Genomic DNA, 9,419 nt, shown 5'->3' on the forward strand with positions numbered 1-9,419 from the left:
TCGGGCTCTCTGCTCTGCGAGGAGCCTGCTTCCCTCTCTCTCTGCCTGCCTCTCTGCCTGCTTGTGATCTCTCTCTGTCAAATAAATAAATAAAATCTTAAAAAAAATAAAATAAAATGTAGGAAGAGTTTGTGATAGAGGCAAACTGAGAGCAGTATGAGTGATAGCTGACAGGAAGGAGACAGAAAGATAGAAATTTAAGGCAAAAACATAGGGATAAATATCTTTTCCATATTTGCAGTTTTGGCCTGCCAAGCTTCTTTCTCCCTGGCTTTTTGGTTCTAACATACTAATTTTCTTTTGTATAATCCCCATCTCCTCTTTTCTCCATCCATGTGGTTCATTTGAAACTCATGTCCTCCTCACCTTCCCAATCCCCATGCTCTACCAATGCTCTGAAGATAAGGACAAGCCTGGCCAATGAGGGAACTTCTTTCCCAGTCACAATGATTGTTTTAGGCATGAGAATGTGATCCACACCTGGCCAATGAGAGTCAGCTTTAAGGTGTTCACTGGAACCACTGAGAAAGAGCTTTCTTTTTGTTGGGTTTGCTAAGCCCAGACTCACTATTGGCAATCCTTGTGATGTACAGAAAAGCCTTCCAAAGAATGAAGTGTCTTAATATGAAAAGAGAGAAAGGGAAAGCCTCAAATTGATAACCACATTGTTGATATACCTGGAAGCAGCTCCTTTTCAGTTATAGCTAAGCCAATAAATTCCTTACCAGTTTGAGTTGAATTTCTGTCACTTGTCACCAAATGAATTCTCAGTAAGAACCTTCATACCTGAATTACCCTGAAGGATCCCCTGTATAATAACAGATGTTTAGGAAGATGATTTTACATCTTCAAGAAGATGAAAGGGAAAAAAATGATGTACTAATATTTTCTGTTTTAGGAGTCATTAAAGTATATAGTATGGCCTAGAAATGTAAAGAGAATGTTTAGAAAATGTGGTATTCAATAAAATAGGTATTAGTTATCCAGAAAGTTAATTTAAAAGAAATACTTCAGGGCACCTGGGTGGCTCAGTAGGTTAAAGTCTCTGCCTTTGGCTCAGGTCATGATCCCAGGTCCTGGGATCGAGCCCTGCATTGGGCCCTCTGCTCAGCAGGGAGCCTGCTTCCTCCTCTCTCTCTGCCTGCCTCTCTGCCTACTTGTGATCTCTGTCTGTCAAATAAAGAAATAAAATCTTTAAAAAAAAATAAAAGAGATACTTCATTTTCAACAATATTATTTAAATGAGACAATTGTTTTTTCACTGTATTCATGAAAGTCTTTTCAAATCTTTCATTCCAGTAAGGCTTCAAGAAAGCTGTTAAACAGAGGTGCTTGGATGTCTTGAATAAAAAATAAAAAGTGGGGAAATATGGAGAGACTAGATGGTTTCCTAGTAATTAAGAATTGCAATTTAATGGGATAATAAAAGTTGGAAAGATCTTTAGAAATTACCTGGTTCAATATCTTTAATATTTGTATGAGAAAACTAAAGGCTAGCGAAGCTAAATAACTATTTTCAATAAACACAGACAGTATCAGCCAAGTATCATAGTAAAACTGTGTAAAAATTTGTGAAATGAGAGAATTCTTTAATCTGTATCTTTGATTTCATGTCATTTCTACCAAATCATTGCATTTTATTTTATATTTTTGCTGTAACATTTTGATTAGAATACTACTCATAAATAACTATAATTAATTATAAGTTTGGAAACATACCCTACAAGAAAATATTTTTATTTTCTATCCTGTAATATCTTCAGCTTTACTCTTTCTCATTGTTATGACTGTTATACAATTTATTATAAACAACAAAATTTACCAGTCCATTTAGGTTACACAACATTGGTGACAAAATAAATGAAACAGGAACTTTTTAATCTGTTCTCAGGACAAATATTATTTACATATTATGAATTATTAATTAATTGGCTAAGTGGCAACTTGTCATTTTAATATACCTTAAGATTCTAAGGAATAAGGAACTCTCTTTTTAAAAATATCAGTTAAACTAAGATGTTTTGAGAGATTTTTGTATATAAAAAATGTTATTGAGAAGTAAGAAGGCAAAGCACATTTTAGATAAATACTAAAAGTGTCTACAAACAGAAGAAATTTTTTTTCTGCTCTCAATCAAGATATTGCATTATGCAGACCAATACATAACAATAAACCATATTAGAAAAAATTTATCTCATGTCAAATGGTAGAATTTTATAGATTTCATAATTCAGTAAATCATGTTAATTTAATTAAAGTTCTGTGACTCAAATATAGATTTCAATAGAAGAATGTGTTTTGACAGAGAGAAATCACAAGTAAGCAGAGAGGCAGGCAGAGAGAGAGGAGGAAGCAGGCTCCCTGCTGAGCAGAAAGCCCTATGTGGGGCTCAAACCCAGGACCTGGGATCATGACCTGAGCCGAAGGCAGCGGCTTAACCCACTGAGCCACCCAGGCGCCCCAAAGAATGTGTTTTGAACTAAGCCAAAGGATGTGGCTGTTATGACTGTTGTGATTCCCCACTAACAGGTCAAGAGATTTCTAAAAACACATGCAAAGGTTGTTGGCCACTTATGCCTCTCTTTAACTTTCCCAGTATACAGAATTTCCTCCAGAACTCACCTACATGCTTAGAAACCATATTGGCTTAATTTGCACTTCATGTTGCAATACTAGGGACATATGCCACCAAAATCATAGAGCTGTGGACTTGAAAAGAACAGTCTCCTAAATCCTTCCTCTAAACTTGAGAGAAAATTGTAGATCAAGAATAACAGATCAAGTTGCGCCTGGGTGGCTCAGTGGGTTGGGCTGCTGCCTTCAGCTAGGGTCATGATCTCAGGGTCCTGGGATCGAGTCCCACATCGGGCTCTCTGCTCAGCAGGGAGCCTGCTTCTCTCTCTCTCTCTCTCTCTCTCTCTCTGCCTGCCTCTCTGTCTACTTGTGATCTCTGCCAAATAAATAAATAATATATATAAAAAAAAGAATAACAGATCAAGAATATGAATGATTAGTATATGTACATGTATGTAAATAAATGGAAAAAGTCTGTTAATAGTAGTTGCCTTTGGGGAAGGAAATGGAATTAGAGGGAATTTCATTTTTATTCTCCATATTTTTGCATTGTTAGGATGTTTATGATAAGAAGATTTTCTTATGCAATTCAAAATACATTTTTAAAAGCTATATAATTCTTAAACTTTTAGTGAAAAGAAAATGATACAGCTTTCCTCAGTAATAATATTTTTCAGAGATAAAATCTACTAATTTTATTTTAGGTAACTCAATCCTGATGCTACAATTTAAGGTATTTTTTTGTTTGTTTGTTTGTTTTTGTGTTTTTCTAAGAAGATGGAGAAGAGCCTAACATCTTCTACAGCAGTTTTCAAATATTTTTTAAGTAAAGAAATCTTTCATCAAATAAAACGTTATCCTGAAATCTAACACATAGGACCAATAAAGATGGAGCCGCAGGAGCCCTGTTCACTGACCCCTATTCCTCCTGGCAAGTGAAGCACATTTTGAAAACCACTTTTGTAAATATGCTTTCACATATAGAAAGATGTCTGTTAAGTCAGCCTTCTCTTTTTTGGATTTTTTTAGTAATCTAAATGTTTAAAAGTGCTTTCTGTAATATTCTAGAGGAAATAAAAGAACTCTCAATTTGTGAATGTCCACAGGCTCTTGGTCAAGTAAAATATGCTTATTGCTATCAGCTAAATTACTGTAAAAGAATCATTACACAGATAAAGGCTGGTAATTCTTGTTATTTTTTGTCTGAGCTGGGGACAGACCAACACGTGATGGGGTAATCTTAATGAGAATTTATATACGTGGCTAGAGTACTGTATGTGCTATAATCATACATTTGAAAGAACATCTCCACGACTCTTTATTAAGTACACTGTAATGACAATAAAAACTCCTACCTTTGTTGTTTATCGCTTTTGTTGAAAGTGGAGTTTCGCAGTCTGATATAGTGTCTGTGTGGAACATACAGAAACCTTCCAGTTTCTGGATTCTGCTAATCAACTCTGATCTCATGTTCATTTCCCAAAAGGATACCTACCCAGCAGTGAGAAATTCAGGTCAAGTGAAGGTCAAGTTAAAATTTCCTTGCATTAATTACTAAAATGACTAAGAATGTTTCCTGGAACAAAATGACCTTATCTGAAAGTGTTAGGTGTGCCGACCACACAAGACCAAGTAATCAAAGGAAAACAACTGCTGTTCTATTTGGTTAGCTGGTACAGTGATTTGGTTGAATCATTGTGAAGTAAAACACTATGTAATGAGATATGAAAACAAGCAAATTATTCTTAGTAAGAAGAGACCCAATACTTGCTTCTCTGCTTTCTAATTCCTTTCCCTACCAAGGACAAATGCATTTAATTCAAAGTTTAAAATACTACCTCTAGGCCTACTGAAATCAGAATTTCCAAGATTCAATCTCCCAAGTGTGGCAATGCAACCTATTACCTACTAAGAGCCATTACTCAGGTATGCCAGTGTGTACCTTCTCCACCCCTAGGGATAAATCATGCTTGGTCTAAATCAATCTCTGTGCCACCATTCCTTTATGCCAGCTGTTGGCTTAGGGCTGAGCATGATTTACTTATTGCCAATAGAATCTGCGGGCAAGGCTGTTGGGCACCATTGGATGAGGAGAGAAAAGGAAAAGTGCATGTAGGGAATTCTATGCACATTTGCATTAATTAGAGTATAATGAGCATAATGCTGCAAACATGTGGAGCAGTCAGAGGAAGATGGAGATGAAAACCCTGAATGTAAATCCTTGGGTCACTGCCTCCTAATTGGGCCATTTTGGGCAAGTTAGTTAGCCAGTCTGGATAGGTTTTTTCCCAACTGTAAAATGGTGATAATGCCTCTGTCACAGAAAATCCTAATACAGTATTAATAGAGTACTCCCCATGCTTTATCTTCCTTTCATAAGATTTTCCTTGAGAAAAAAGCATATGTATACTGTACTGAAAAGCACAGATAAGGAAGAGTGCCAAATTCAAGCCTTTTAATCTAAACTACAGAAAAATAAATAAAATAGATTTCTAAAAAAGGTAAAGAGATTTTATTATATGGATAAGAGACACTCAATGACTTTAGGAGGCTGTTAAAAACTCTTTAAAACTTCTCATAATTGTACTCTTCTTAACATGTGTGACACATGACTACAAAATACTTAAAACACTCCCTCATTACACAAGTGCATATATAGGTAGCTCTGTTTTCCCATATATAATGTTCTTAGGCTTTGTGTGGAAAAAGCTATAAATCCTTTTCTCTCAGAGGAACGATGTGTTCTATCATTAGTGTTTGTGTGCTGACCAAGATTCGCTGGCCTACCAGTTATCAACAGGGCTAGAAAATACTAAATAGATATTCAACAATCCTTTGTTACGGAACATACTCTGTAGAAGTTTTAAGTGAAGTATTTGATGTTACATTATTAGAGCAGGTGAATTCAGAGTTAACCTAGTCATAGGGTAACAAACTCAAATACCTTCAGGGACCAAACTCAAATGTGTGTGTGTTGGGGGGGGGTCTGTGGCAACTGCAGAGGGTGGAACCCAACTGAGGGCATTCACATACCTGCAAGCCCCTGAATCTAATCTCATGGTTTCATTTCCCATCTAAAGAAATGGGAGAAAGGGGCGCCTGGGTGGCTCAGTGGGTTAAAGCCTCTGCCTTCAGCTCAGGTCATAGTCCCAGGGTCCTGGGATGGAGCCCCGCATCGGGCTCTCTGCTCAGCAGGGAGCCTGCTTCCCTTCCTCTCTCTCTGCCTGCCTCTCTGCCTACTTGTGATCTCTGTCTTTCAAACAAATAAATAAATAAAAATCTTAAAAAAAAAAAAGAAATGGAAGAGATTTGCTATGTGACAGAAGCCACATAGCAAACATATTAATCAGTCAGTATAGGAAATTGAAACCACTTCAGGTATTTTAAACAGGAAGAAGATTTACATAGGGAATTAAGTGAATTATTTAAAGGCTAGAGAATGTTGAAAGGGCTAGAAGTGCAGGTTCTAGACTGGGCCTCCAGGAATGACATCTAGAACACTAACCAATGAGCCACTGAAGAATTTACTATTTTTGCTACAATCTGAAGGCCTCGCAAGGACTATGGAGTTCAAGAACACCACTGTAGCTGTGACTCCAAGGAGCTGGGATCTGGAAGCTGCCTGGACAAGGAACATAAGGTTCACCACTTCCCTCAACTGCTTCTTGACAGCCACAGAGCTGGTGATATGACATGACAATGCTGAGTCTGGTTGTCACTGCTGCTCTTCAGTCTCTCCCCATACCCACAGTTCTGAAGACTAGGACTGGCATCTCCTGGACCTTCCCTGCCAATAGCAAACAGCCAAAAATAGCAGGAGATTGCTTGTGCCTTACCTCTGCTTTTGAAATTTCAGACAAGTTCATCTACTTGCCAGACCCTAATTTTACATCTAGAGCTCTAGCTGGAATGGAGTCTAGGAAGTGTTTTTAATTTTTCAGTTTGTTCTGTACATGAAGGCATACTAGATGTAGGTAGGAATGGATGTGAATGCCAACCTTCTATATGCAGCACAGCAATTTTTAGAGTAGCTCCAAGACAGACCTACATCACAGACTTTTTCCCACTTCTATAGAAATCTTAAAAAAAAAAAAAACAAAGGCAAAACTCTAGTCAATAGGGTTATAATTCTAAAGATATTAATATTCTAGAAAATATATTATGTGAATCAACCACTTTGCTCACATCAATAGTATAGCACAAATCACAGTACCTAATTACTTCAGTATATTCTGATTCACTGGATTTTGAGGTGCTGAATGGCAGAAACTGTATTTAATTCATATTTGTATTTCTTGTTCCCATGCCTGCTTGGCCCAGAGAAGACACACAGGTATTTGCTAAAGCGAAATGTTTCAGGAACGCCTGGATGGTTGGTTAAGCGTCTGCCTTAGGCTCAGGTCATGATCCCATGCTCCTGGGATCAAGCCCATACAGGGCTCCCTGCTCAGCAGGGAGTCTGCTTCTCCCTCTCCCTCCGCCTGCTGCTCCACCTGCTTGTGCGCACGCTCTCTGTCAAATAAATAAATAAAGTCTTAAAAAAATAGAGTGAAATATTTCATTCTTAGAGAGAAACAGAAAGCCAGAATTTTATGACAGCAGTTTTCAGCAGCAATAACCTCAGGTGGAGTTCCCCTTATAGAGTGGAGGAGTGGGGTGTCAGTCTTTTAGTGAAAACAGAGGTTAACCAGGCTAAATAAGGTAGTTGTCTTCTCTCTGTCCACTGGTGTCCGTTTCTTGACAGGAGGCTAAAGGAAATGGTGGCTTTCTGATATTAATCTTTTAGGGCAACAAATCACCAGAGTGGAGGGTGAGATAACAAGCCGATGGCTGATAAGTTAAAAAAAAGCCACAGGCAGTGTGCACTTTGAGTAGGTGGTTGTAATTTCCAGCCAGTAGGATCTGGGGTTCTCAGCTTTTCGCGATGCTAACGAATCCCACAGTAGCAACACCCTCCAGTTCATTTGAGAACTAAAACACAAACAAACAACAAAAACTCGCTCTGGGCCCTTAGTATCCTCTGAGGACTACTCACCTCGTGGTCTCCAGCGCAGGAAGGGTGGGAAACAGGGTAAAATATCTGCGGAGAAGCCTGGTCCTGCCAGGCGCGCAGGGTCTCCAGACAGAGCATCTCCCCAGGCGGAGCCCAAGGCTGCGAAATATGCAAATATCCGGGCTCTGGGCGTGCCGGGGGCTTCCGAGGCTCCGCCTTCCCCGCACGCGCGGAGCGGCCCGGCGGAAAAAGGTCTGGCCGGGTGGCGCAGGAGTGATTCCTCTGGGCCCAGCGCGGCCGCCCCAGGCGCCCTCTGCCTTTCCGGGCGGGGAAGCCTGGCCGACCCCTGGCCCCCTTCCCGAGACCTCGGCGCGGCCCCGCGGTGTTTCAGTCTTGGGTTCTGGCCTGGCGGACCGCCGGTGCCCGGACCAGCGGGTCCCCAGGAAAGGTCGCCCCGCGAGCTCGGACCGCGGCGACTACGAGACCCTGGCGAGGGCGCGCAGGGGTGCAGGCCGGACAGCCACTTACGAGGTTTAACGTTACCTAAACTGACTTCTACATTTTGGATTTTAGCTCCACCTTTCAGATGTGCTTTTTAGAAGTGTCTTCTCAGATGCGGTGGGAAGACAGGATTCTTTGGGTGACCCGATTAGGTGGGATGAAGGACTCCGTCCCCCTCCCCGCGCTTCTTTATTGCTTCTTTAACACCAGCCCGTCTTACTGTATCATTTCAGATTTTAACTTTCCCATCAGCAGTTTCTTTTTTCCTTTAAAATTACTTCCAGGGGCACCTGGGTGGCTTAGTTGGTTAAGCGCCAGCCTTCCGCTCAAGTCATGATCCTGGAGTCCTGGGATCCAGCCCAGCATTGGGCTCCCTGCTCAGCAGGGAGTCTGCTTCTCCTCTGATCTCTCCCCTCTCATGCTGCCTCTCTCATTCTTTCTCTCTCAAATAAAGAAATTAAATCTTTTTTAAAAAATTCCCTTACATTTCTGTCTTCCTTTCCTTTATATTTCCGCTTTTCAAGTGAGTGTGTGTATATGCACGTGCCTCTTTCAGGGTAATTTTCATTTCCTTCAGGAATAAAAATTCTTACCTGTTTTTCACTCGTTGGGTCAGTTTTAATCATCACTTTTCAAGCAAGAAGGACAACATCAATGCGATGTCTCTACCAGATAGAAACCACTCATTCTTGTCTCTCAGGTCCTCCTTTGTGAGTAGTGTGGGTGAACCCACATCCATCTAATAATGTTCAGGGCATCTAAGGTGATTACTGTATTTTCCTAAACTGCTCGCTCTTCCTCTCCTAAAGCTTGCAGAAATTTCTGGAGGTATCCAGCTTCCTCTTACCACGGGAATGAAATATATTTTTCCTTTTCTTTCAGTCATATGATCTTCATTGACACATCACCCCATTTGATTAATAGGACTTTGGAGAACATTGAACTTTTTGGTGATATTTTACCTCTGCTCTTACTTATAATGTTTTATTGTTTATAGTTAGCTGAGAGAACTCTGAGAAAGCCTTTTTTTAATGTTAGAATTCATTTTGCAGGATTCATTGTGTGTTTATTTAGAATTCATTTGTCATAGCTATACATACACATGTATACTGGCTCACAGCAGAAAGTACCTCATAACATACTTATAAGCTTCAGTCTTCCATCACTTCACCTGATGAGAAGTTACAGCATTTTGATTATGATAATATTATTAATTAAGGTTTTAAAAAGAAAGACTAAGAATAAGTGCTCATTTATTGGGTATCTATATGTGCATAATACCATTTAGTCTTTTGAAGTAGCAACAAATAAAAAACAAACATAAAATGCTAAAACTAAAAGAACAAGAAAA

The 9,419-nt window shown here is 39.6% G+C and overlaps 1 protein-coding gene across 1 annotated transcript in view; it reads right to left on the reverse strand.

Moving 5' to 3' along the window:
• Positions 1-7,744, reverse strand: part of SLC9B2 (solute carrier family 9 member B2) — a 66,927-nt gene extending 59,183 nt beyond the window's left edge. Inside the window, exon 1 of the mRNA XM_047718115.1 lies at positions 7,610-7,744. The gene's annotated coding sequence lies outside the window, so the exon portion shown is untranslated. The remainder of the gene's footprint in view (positions 1-7,609) is intronic.
• Between the last annotated feature and the right edge of the window lie 1,675 nt (positions 7,745-9,419).

Source organism: Lutra lutra, chromosome 2 (assembly GCF_902655055.1).
Source record: "Lutra lutra chromosome 2, mLutLut1.2, whole genome shotgun sequence".
NCBI classification, from domain to species: Eukaryota; Metazoa; Chordata; class Mammalia; order Carnivora; family Mustelidae; genus Lutra; species Lutra lutra.